We start from the raw sequence: 12137 nt of genomic DNA, 5'->3' as shown, positions 1-12137 counted from the left end.
GGGAGTGCAGTGGGGACAGAGAGGAATTTAATTCATGTCTGTTGATTTAAAAAGAGACTGAATGCACACTGAACATGTGTGTTTCCTTTCTATTTGTAAAGAAAGATCATTAGGGACATACAAACCAACAAAGTTTAACTGCTGAAGATAAATGGATATATTTCTAATATAATTTCCCCATAGAGTCTATGTCATAAAAAATTTTGCCTGCCAAACCAAACATACAAAAAATAATTTAGAAATGTCTTCCCAATCAAAGAAGACAAAACTACTGTGGCATCCAAGTAAAGACAATCGTGTTTAATGACTCATCCAGGACTCCCAAGGCCTATTCCTGCAAGAGATCTATCCATGCCTGTCCCTTGAGTACAACAGGAGCCTCTCCAGTTGACATGGTGTGTTTAGATAGGGCACTGTGACTTAATCCTCATATTTTCATGTTGTTTACATTCAGTTCTGGTGGTGAAATCCCACAGGGGAAATATGATATGCCTGACAAATGACACACATGTATGCACTTTGAACTATGGTGTTGGAGAAGACTCTTGAGAGTCCCTTGGACTGCAAGGAGATCAAACCAGTCCATGATAAATAAAATCAGTCCTGAATATTCACTGGAAGGACTGATGCTGAAGCTGAAGCTCCAATTATTTGCCCACCTGATGGGAAGAACTGACTCATTGGAAAAGACACTGAGGTAAGGAAAGATTGAAGGCAGGAAGAGAAGGGGAAGACAGGATGAGATGGTTCGGTGACATCACCAAGTCGATGGTCATGAGCTTAAGTAAGCTATGGGAGTTGGTGATGGATAGGGAAGCCTGGCATGCTGCAGTCCAAGGTGATCCAAAGAGACGGACATGACTGAAAGGACTGAACTGAACTGAACAAATTAAGAACAAAGAGACTGATAAATCTAATTGCATCAAGTTGGTGACTAGCTGCCCATAACAACATATTACTTAAGTGTCTTTAAAATTCATAATTATGACTACATTCAGAGTGGAATATCTTCTAACGAAAAACAAAAATTCTGCCCATCCAAAACAAAACCAAAGAAAAACAGGAAATAAATCTGAAACTATATTCAACAACTTATTGTTCCTCATAACTTCGGTTACTGTGACAGAATCATACGCATGTTAACAGGTAAAAGCAGGATAATAATTAAAACTAATGTTCTGTTGAAATAAGCCTTTGAATGGCTAGAAAAAGAGGTTCACATATAGCATAAAGTTTAATTCAAACCCTGCCGTCTTAAATCTTGAATTGAAAGCATATGTTTGTGCCAACTAATTATATTCATTTTAATTTTATGTTTTAAGGAAAATGCATACTTCCTCCTCTAACAACTATAAAGCTTAGAAGTAGTGACAACTTGATGACAATGACTATTCTGAGGTCTAACATGTAGCTTCTAAATACATTTCCCATCAGATGATGCTTGGATTCTTAATGGGATGGCTAATTACAGGACTGAGTAAAGAAATGCACAAAATAATCTTGGGAAACATGAAGGACCAGAAAGCTAAGGGACTTCAAAAACCAATGGGGACTGGAGAGAAAGTTTAGGAATCCAAATGGAAAGGCCAATCATCTACTAGTTTCTTGGGCAGAATGATGTTTCTGCTTCTCAACACACTGTTTATGTTTCTCATAGCTTTCCTGCCAAGAAGCAAATATCCTCTGATTTCATGGCTGCAGGCACCATCCACAGTGGTTTAAGAGGCTAACATGTAGAAATCTGTCACTGCTTCCAACTTTTCTCCTTCTATTTGCCATGAAGGATGGGGCTGGATCCCATGATCTTAGTTTTTTAAGATTTAATTTTAAGCTGGCCGAATATGTTCAAATGTTAATAGGCAACATGTAATTTGAACTGTGATAGATTGTCAGGACACCAACTCACCATTCTGAGCACTGAGTAGGAAAATTATCATCAATGTTTATGCTATTTTTTTAAATTAAGCATATGTTATATAACTGCAAACATTTCTTGGAAAACAAGCTAGACTGTCCCTTCTGGGGGTGATGAGAGAGTGTTTGGGAGCAGCTATAATACAGATGAAGCCTTACTCACTGGGCTGTAGCTCACCTCCTGCTGTGGAGGTCTGGTTCCTAATAGACCAAGGACTGGTCCTAGTCCTGACCCACGGTGCTGGTATCATGGACTTCTGCTCTAAACCCAATAGTGGGACACTCTGTAAGACAAACCACCCTGCTTTCACCAAGTTTCTGAACAAATAAATGGCATTAAAATTGTGAGAGGAACAGTTATTTAGTTTTAAAGGAGAACAACCAAGTGCAACATATGACTACATTGTTTCAATAAACTGTGAAAAGGCATCTGCTTTTTGAGAATAAAAGAAATTTGTATGTGGACTGGATATTAGATGTTAATTTTATTGAGAACAAAAGAGCATTTTTTTTCACATCCTATTTTACCCCAAATGCTCATTATGTATACTTTGTGAAATGTCCATCTCGTCCATAAAACACTTAAAGAAAAATGAATAAGGAGTAAAAGAGATAATGAAATGACTGTCTGTCTTGATCTAAAACAGATCTGCATAGCTGCTATGGACTGCTTTGTGTCCACCCTTGACTCCCAATGTGATGGTATTAGGAAGTAAGGCTGTAGGGAGGTACCCAGGTTGACATTGGGTTTTAATGGTAGTCCTTCATGATGGGATTATCCTCTCCCTCTTTTTCTCATTCTCCCTCTTCCTCCCTTCTTTTCCCCACCACAAATGAGAACATAGCAAGAGAGAAAGACCTGATTCAAGTCAAGAATGTGGGAACTCTATTGGCCACCACCTTGATGTTGCTTAATCTCCTGTCTATGACAACCTATGGGACTAAGAGGTTAGTTTTGTAGTTATTGATGCAGAATGATGAAATATAAGGTTCATGACGCTCTTTTTTCCTTATATTTGTTATGGTTGAAATCGTTTTGTAGTGTGAAGTTTATAGAATGAAGTTTCTATTTTAGTGATACCCTGAGGGGCCCAAGATAGTAGATTCAGGCAGGTCCCTGGTGAGTGAGTGGTTGGAAGACCACATGCTCCTTACACCAACTCTTCTCTTGTCATCTGAAAACCATCCCCCTCATACCTGACAACCTTATCTCCAACCGTATCTGCATCACCACTCCCCTGCTAAGCTACTGAGTCATCTAGTTGGAGATCTTGATGATTCAGGACAGGGTCTGGAAGGAGAAGGAATACAGGCATTTTTAGAAAGAATGATCTGGGCAGACCCTTCCATGGTTTTACCTTCTTTATTGCTATCTGCAGGTGAGGGATAAGGCCTGGGTAGAGAGGAAGCCACAAATGAGACTGCATGGATATTTGCCAGAGAAGAGAGGAGAAATTTACAACCCAATAACCAGGAGATGGGCAGCTTACACAGGACGCAGGAGGGAAGGAAGAAGCACTGGGAAAAGAATAGTGCCTAAGTGAGGGCTAGACCAACGTGAGTCTTCCTGGTAAACTTGGAGGTCGCATCCTTCCTGCTTTAATTACTGCTCCAGATGTGGAGGGGATAGAGCTGTACTCACTGCTACCGAGTCATGGGGAGACAGACAGCCTCTCCCAGGAGGCCTTGGATTCCACTCTAACTGTGGGTATCATCTCAAGCCAGAGAGCAAATGGCAGGTAATCCACAAAATGATCTACTTCAAATAGTATTTAAAATAATACAAAATTCGTCTAAGAGTCCTGGCATATCTTATTCCCAGAGTTTTTTTTAGGAGAGATGATTCGTTAGCCTATTTTGGGTTTCTGCTGAGGAATCTACAAGCTTCCCCATTGGTAACTTCTGACTTATAACTACCTGATCTCATCCCACAGAACCCAAATGATGGTAGGTTGCAGGGGGCAAGGCCTCTAAGGTCCTCAGTGTCTCAGCAGCTGTGTGCCAAGTGGTCTACCACTCCCAGGCATGAGCCCAGGACCCATGAACATCATCAGACAGTTATAGCCCCCTGTCCACCAGAGGCAGCCTCAGCTTTCTCAGCAAAATGCACATCTTAGCCTCTTGTTCACGGATTGGCACTGAGCTTCAGTCTGGAACAAGTGTTCTGGAGTGAGTCCAGTCTTCCTCATCCAAGAGGTGGGAAACTGAACCCTGGTCTGTGTGACTCACTCTAAAGCTGCAGGTACGTTAGTGAAGACTTGGGACACAGGAACTGTGGTTCTAAGACTAGGAGACTTCCAGGAAGGGAAAGATGAGAGAAAACTCCATTGCATCCACTGTTGGGTAGCTCTCACATATCTGCAGGCAACAGAGTGGAAGTTCCTTTCCTGTTGCCCCTCAAGTTTGGTTCTGATTTTGTCAGCAGACCTGCCTTCTTGTAGCAGCAGGAAACCAATACTGCAGACTGTTTCTTCTGGGTTCTAGGCACAGCGGGGGAGCCCCAGCTGTAGTGACCCCAGGAGGCAGTCGTGCAGATGGTGACTGACTCACTCCCAACTCAGAATCCCCAGAGCTATTGCTCCTCATTTAGAAAACAGAGACCTTTGGGTAACAGGATAACATGAACCTGCATTCACAGTAAGAAGCATTCTCTTCTCAGCCTTCTGGCGACCTAGATAAGTGTCTTATGGTTCCTCAGGGAACCACTGGCTGAGGAAGGCTGAGGTCTGAGATTAGCCTGGATGCAAGGGAATGTGTTCCCTCTTTGATACTCCAAATACACCTTGGAGATTCAAAGGCCTTGAGAAAATTACAATCACCCTTATGTTTTTTTAGAAACTTTGCTTTATGAATCTGATTGGAGAAAAAGGACAGAAACTCAGGAGAAAGCTGGACATCTCTGGGTCCCAGCTGACTGTGAGTTGAGTTCCAGCCACCTGGCTTCACCGTTAGGTGCTGATGTAATTCACAAGCCACCTTTGAGGAAGCAAAAGAGGACAGAGTTTTTGGTCAGAGAGCAGTGTGGTCAAAGGACCATGGGAATCACACGGGGCAAGATGAAACAAGAGTCGTTACTTGTTCCTTTGCTCTACAGTTCCTTGGCATTTCTACTCCTGAGAACAAGAACATGGAGATAGTCTGAGGCATTGGTGCTGCCCCTGGAACCTTATGCTGCTGGTGATAACCAGTTTGTGGACACGTCCCTGAGTCCAGAGCATATGCAGCATCATGATATCCCCAGGTAATCCCTTCTTGGGAAGGCTGACATGGCTCATTGCTGCCAACTCACAACTGAAGCATGGGATGAGGTCATGGTCATTGACCTGTAGGCCAAGTTCCAAGCATGGAAGGAAGATTGGCAGTGGAAGGGTAACCGTTTATTAAACTTGGTTACCTTGGTCCTTAGCCGGGGCTACTTCCCACATCTTGAATGCTTTTCTCCCAACTTTGCATGGCCAGGTCCTTCTCAACATTTACCATCATCTCAAATGAGTCTCAGACTTGCTTTCCCTGGCCACTGCACTCTCACAAGCATAGACCCTGATCCAAAAAGTGCTTAGACACTTCCTTCCATCAAAACAATAATTATAGTTACCTAAGTGGAAAGGTGGGACCGGAATAAATTGTTAGTTTGAGATTAAAATATGTATAGTACTGTTTTTAGTTGATAATCAACAGAGACGTACTGTGCAGCACAGGAATCCTACTCAATAGTCTTTAATATCCTGTATAGGAAAAGAATCTAGGAAAGAATGGATGCATGTCTATGTAAAAGGGAATTAATTTCTCTTACAATTAATATTAATACAATGCTGTAAATGAACTATACTCCTATATAGATTAAAAACTGATTTTTTTTCAAATGCTTACATGTAGAGACCCATGGAGTTCTTTAGACTCGCAGGATTTCAGATATGATGCTGAATATAGCAGAACGGGTGCAGAAATCTAGACATTTTCTGAGGTTATATTTTCCTGAGCTTTGGTGTCCTTTGCTCCTAGTGGCACCATTGATTTGTCTTTGGAGGTACTAATACAAGGGCTTGGAGACACCAGCTGGGTGTTAGTTGAAGGATGAGAGGGAGGCGCTAGTGGGAGAGTGAAATCCCAGCTCCCTAGCTTTGGGTTAGCACACGTTTAAGGCACAACTTATATCCCAAGTTCCCTGTGGAAACAGGCTGCAGCTTCCCTCTCCATGACATGTATGAAATCAGACCAAGACTGGTTTCATCCTTTTTCATGTTCTGCTTCCCCTGAGACCTCACTGGTTTCTCTGGGAGAATTAAAAAAAAATTTTTTTTTTGGCTGCACGAGGTCTTCATTGCTGCTCAGGACTTCTGTATTTGCAGCAAGTAGGGGCTACTCTGTAATTTCAGTGCACTGGCTTTTCAGTCCTGTGCTTCTCTTGATGTAGATCTCAGGCTCTAGGGCACTCAGACCCAGTAGTTGTGGCCCACCGGTTTAGTTGCCCTGGGGCATTTGCAATCTTCCCAAACCAGGTCTTAAGCACTGGATCAAAAGGGAAAACACTCTGAAAGGAATTTGAAACATTTACATGTTTTTGTTTCCTACTTTTACATGAAGCTTGGCACCATGGCCTATTTATGAAGAGACAGAGAGGATTGTCCCTGCTTCATGCAACCTCCTGAGATCAGGACTGACTGAAGTTCCCCTCCCAAGGGTTCCTACAGGATCTTGAAGCTCTCCTGCCATGTGGCTTTGTTCTTGCTTCAGTTTCTGAATCCCACACTAGAGTACAGCTTCCAGAGGGCAGGGCTGACACTTGACTCACTTGTAAGTATACGTCAGTAGATATTGTCTCATTCAGACCCTAATGTCAAGACAAGGCTAACACAGAGGTCAGTTATTCTATTATGAGGTTTAGATTACAACTTCAATGACTGTAATCAAAACCTAAATGGCATTATCTTAAATACAATACAATTTCAATTCTCTTTCATATAATGTTAGTGCAGGTCTCTCCACAGAGGTGAGTGTCCACTTCTTTCTTGTCATATCTTCCACCTGTGCTGCTTACTTCTGGTCTAATGTGGCTGCTTCAGGTGGTATCATTACATCTGCTAGTGGAACTAGTGGAACAGAAAATAATACTTCAGTTTGGAAGTGAGGTATCACCTCTACTCAAATTGCACTGATGAAAGTATCTTCCATGTTCATGGCAAACTTGGGGGTGATGGGCACACAGAAGCACGGAGAATATGATCCTACTTCAGAACATTCATGATGACTAACAAGAGCCACCACCCTACATTCATATTCCTGTATTCATTCTTCTTTGGTTCTCCCCACGCAGCTCTCAGTTTGTTTTGCCCTGTAGATATGGATATGGATGACTTTATAAGAGAGGACATGGCCCAGACTGTCCAAATATGGAGAAAAGAAGAAAGGAAAGAAGATAAGAGAGGATAAAAATTAAAAATCTAAAGGCAAGCATGCTTATAATCATAACTTTGCATTTATACAATTTAGGTATAATGGTTGATGTATCAATTTGTAAATAATAATTAGAGAAATGTAAAATATAAACATATTCACTAAACCCAACAAAATAATAAGGTTATATCATATTAAACACATAGTAGTATCAGGATTAAGTTTGGATGTACATTGCAAAAAACTAAAACAATTATAATTTTAGCAAGATAATCATGATTTTCTCTCCCACTGAAACAAAGTGGGAGTTGGGCTAGCCAGAGCTTGGGTGGTATCCATCTCCAAGGTCTCATGATTGTCCAACACAACTGCAGGAGTTCCAGCCATCACAACTAAAATACAGACAACGGTTAGGAAGTAGATGGGGAACGGCAGAGTACCATCTCTCAGCTAAATCAGTTCCTTGAAAGGAGTTTTCCAAGAAATCACTCTTACAGATCTGCTTGTATCTCTAAGTCACCTGTCATGACTAAGATCACGAGTGGGAAGGAAATGCATTCCTGTAGCTACTGGGCTCATGGCTATATAACAAACTATTTTCAGTTTTGAAAGAGAAGCAGAGAATAGTTCATTTTGTAGGTAGCCTGCATTGCCTACCTTAAAGAATGAACCTTTTCTGGATGGATTAGGCTGAATGGCTGGGCACAGTGTGGCAGCCAGGAGGAAGTAACAGCAATGAGAAACAGCTAGATGGACCTGAGCTGTGTTCCAGAAAAAAAAAAAAAGCCAGACCTCTCAGTAGAGATCTTCTAAGGACTGAAGTGAGGATTATACATACCACAGGACCCAATCTGGTCTGAAAACTGCTTTTCCAATTCAGGTCCCAAATCTCTCTCAATTCTTCAGCTTCTAAATACCTTGTCTTTGTTCACTCGCATTCTGACTTACCTGTCTCACCTTCCTTATTTCTCTTCGCATTACTTCTCCATCTTGTTCACCAACATTGCAAGATGCAGTACTGAGGAGTCAGCAACACTTTGTAGAAGTGGGTAGAAACACAATGACTATTTCTACTTTAGTATTTGTTTGTCTTTATCAAGGTCTTCTGAAGGACTGAGATGGCTAGAATTATGGAGATCTCACGTTTGAGGGCTTTTAAAAAACATTTCTTGTTACATTGGTCTGTTGGTGGTGATGAAGTTTTATAGTTGTTATACATCTGAGAAAGTATTTTGTCTTGTTTTTGATATGTATTTTTCTTGGGTATAGAGTTCTGACTGAATTATGTTTCAGCATTTTAAGATGTGGTGCCAGTGTCCTCTGGCTAACATTGTTTCACATGCCTAATCTGCTGTCTTTCCCATTTATTGTTCTACTGTGTCTATTTTTCCTTCTGGTTACATTTGTTTGGTTGATTATTTTAAACAATGAATTACCATGCACCTTTTAATAGTTGTCCTATTTCTTGTCCTTGAATTAACTGAGCTTCTGTGTTAGTGGGTATAAGATTTTCATCGTATCTGGAAATTTTTCAGCCAGTAATTATGAAGTTCTTTTCTCTATTCTCCTTTCACTTCCTGTAAGATTCCATTTACATTTATTTTAGTATTCTTAAAGTTGTTTCAAATTTCTGTGATGCACAATTATTTTTTCCAACAGTTTTTTTCATTCCTATTGTCCATGTCTCTATTTAACATACTCAATATTCTTCAGTTTCATGAATATAAAGATTATTGATGTAGTAAGCATTTTAATGTCGTTCTCTGCTAATTATGTAATGTATATTTTAGCTGTGTTTTTACTAATTGATTTTTCCCTCATTATGGATATTTTCTTGCTTCTTTCTACATCAGAATTTTTTTTTCTTTTTAAATTTATGTATTTATCTTAACTAGAGGATAATTACTTTAAATACTGTGATTGACCTAGGGCAAATATTTTCCAATTCATATGGAAATTTTAAATTGGATTTTGGATATGGTAAATTTTACCCTTTGGATGCTGGATATTTTTAAATTTTTATAGATTATTCCTGGCACTGTTTGCAAACACTATTAATACCTTGGAAACAATTGTATTTTTTAAAGGCTTCTTGTTCGATTTTTTTTTTTTTTTTTTTAGCTGATATGAGACCAGCCTTTAGACCAGGTTTACTATTCCCCACTAGTAAGTCAACATTGTCTTCAAGGACATACTGATGTCATGGGAATTATGAGTAATTTCCACTCTGGTAGGTGGGGACACCAATAGACTTGGCTCAATTTGAGACTCAAAGATTGTTCCCTATAATCCTGAACAGTACTATCAACTCTCTGCTGAAAACTGAAGGGGTATCGTCTGTACACGCCCACAGTTCTCTGTGTGTAGCTCTCTCCTGTGAACCCTAACTATCTAGAGTCTCAAATCTCTCTTCTTGAGGTGATTGTTTGCCTCTGCCTAGATAGCCCTTCTGTGTATGTGTTGGAAACTATTTCTAGAGTTGGGGCAAATGTACAATTCACCTTGCTTGCTCCCCGCCTCAGGAATCGATATTCTGCTGCCTGACGTTTGATGTAAAAAACTGTTATATCATTTATCTCTTCTACTTTCAAATTGTTTGAGACAGGAGGATAAATGTGTCCTTTGCTGCTCTATGTCTACCCAAATGGAGGTCCTGCTGCGATCAGAACTCACTAAATGCCTTGTGGATGCTAAGCACTGTGCATGGGTGCAGACTTGACTAGGGATAAGTATTGGGCCCTTGGGGAGCCCTGGTTTGTAGGAGAAGCATGACGATTACCACCAGCATTTACTATGGGGTATGTTCAGTCGCTCAGTCATGTCTGACTCTTTGCAACCCCATGGACTGCAGCACACCCGGCTTCCCTGTCCTTCACCAACTCCTCAAGCTTGCTCTATCTCATGTCTATCAAGTCGGTGATGCCATTCAGCCTTCTCATCTGCCATCGTCCTCTTCTCCTCCTACCTTCAATCTTTCCCAGTTAATAGAGTCTTTTCTAATGAGTAATGTATTCACATCAGTTGGCCAAAGTATTGGAGCTTCAGCTTCAGCATTGGTCCTTCCAATGAATATTCAAGATTGATTTCCCTTAGCATTGACTTGTTGGATGTCCTTGTAGTCCAAGGGACTCTCAAGAGTCTTGTCCAACACCACACTTCAAAACCATCAATTCTTCATCAGTCACCATTCTTTACGGTCCAACTGTCACATCCATACATGACAACTGGGAAAATCATACCTTTGATTATACTGAACTTTTTTCTGCAAAGTAATATCTCTGCTTTTAAAAATACTGCTAGGTTTCTCATAGCTTTTCTTCAAACAAGCAAGCATGTTTTAATTTCATGGGTGCAGTCATCATCTGCAGTGATTTTGGAGCCCTCAAAAATAAGGTCTCTCTCTGTTTCCATTGTTTCTTGATCTATTTGCCATGAAGTGATGGGATGAAATGCCATGATCTTCATTTTCTGTAGTGGAGTTTAAGCCAAAAGTTTCACTCTCCTCTTTCACTTTCATCAAGAGGCTGTTTAGATTCTCTTCACATTCTGCCATGAGGGTGGTGCCTTCTGCATATCTGAAGTTATTGATATTTCTCCCAGCAGCCATGATTCCAGATTGTGCTTCATCCAGATGGGCATTTCACATGATGTACTCAGCATATAATTTAAATAAGCAGAGTGACAATATACAGCCTTGACATACTCCTTTCCTGATTTGGAAGCAGTCTGTTGTTCCATGTTCAGTTCTAACTATTGCTTCTTGACCTGCATACATATTTCTCAGAAGGCAGATAAAATGGTCTGGTATTCCAATCTCTGTAAGTTTTCCACAATTTGCTGTGATCCACACAGTCAAAGGCTTTTGCACGGTTAATAAAACAGAAGTAGGTATATTTCTGGAATTCTCTTGCTTTTTCAAAGATCCAGTGAATGACAGAAATTTGATCTCTGGTTCCTCTGCCTTTTCTAAATCTAGCTTGAACATATGGAATTTCACAGTTCATGTACTGTTGAAGACTTGCTAGGAGAAACTACTTTGATAGCATGTGGGATGAGTGCAACTGTGTGGCAGATGAACATTCTTTGAAATCGCCTTTCTTTGGGACTGCAATGAAAATGACCTTTTCATTCCTGTGGCCACTGCTGAGTTTTCAAAACTTGCTAGCATATTGAGTGCAGCACTTTAACAGCATCATCTTTTAAGATTTGAAATAGCTCAACTGCAATTCCATCACCTCTATTAGTTTTGCTCGTAGGGATGCTTCTTAATGCCCTCTTGACTTCACATTTCAAGATGTCTATTTCTAAGTGAGTGATCACACCATCGTGGTTATCTGGGTCATTAATATCTTTTTTGTATAGTTCTTCTATATATTCTTTCAACCTCTTCTTAGTATATTCTGGTTCTCTTAGGTCCATGCCATTTCCGTCTTTTTTTGGCCCATCTTTGCATGAAATGATCCTTCCCTACCTCTAACTTTCTTGAGCAGATGTCTAGTCTTTCCCATTCTATTGTTTTCCTCTATATCTTTGCACTGGTCACTTAGGAAGGCTTTTTTGAATCTCTTCTTGCTATTTTTGGAACTCTGCATTCACATGGGTAGGTGTTTATTCTATCTTTTGCCTTTTGCTTCTCTTCTATTCTAGGTTACTTCTAAAGCATCCTCAGGCAACCATTTTGCCTTTCTGCATTTCATTTTCTTGGGGATGGTCTTGGTGAGGAATGTACAGATCAAAAAAAGAATGTCACTTCATCCAGTTCCAATATTTCATGGCAAATGCATGGAGAAACAATGAAAACAGTGACAGACTTTATTTCCCTGGGACCC

Source organism: Ovis canadensis, chromosome 21, assembly GCF_042477335.2.
Source record: "Ovis canadensis isolate MfBH-ARS-UI-01 breed Bighorn chromosome 21, ARS-UI_OviCan_v2, whole genome shotgun sequence".
Classification (NCBI taxonomy): domain Eukaryota; kingdom Metazoa; phylum Chordata; class Mammalia; order Artiodactyla; family Bovidae; genus Ovis; species Ovis canadensis.
Note: the sequence above shows the minus strand (reverse complement) of the source record.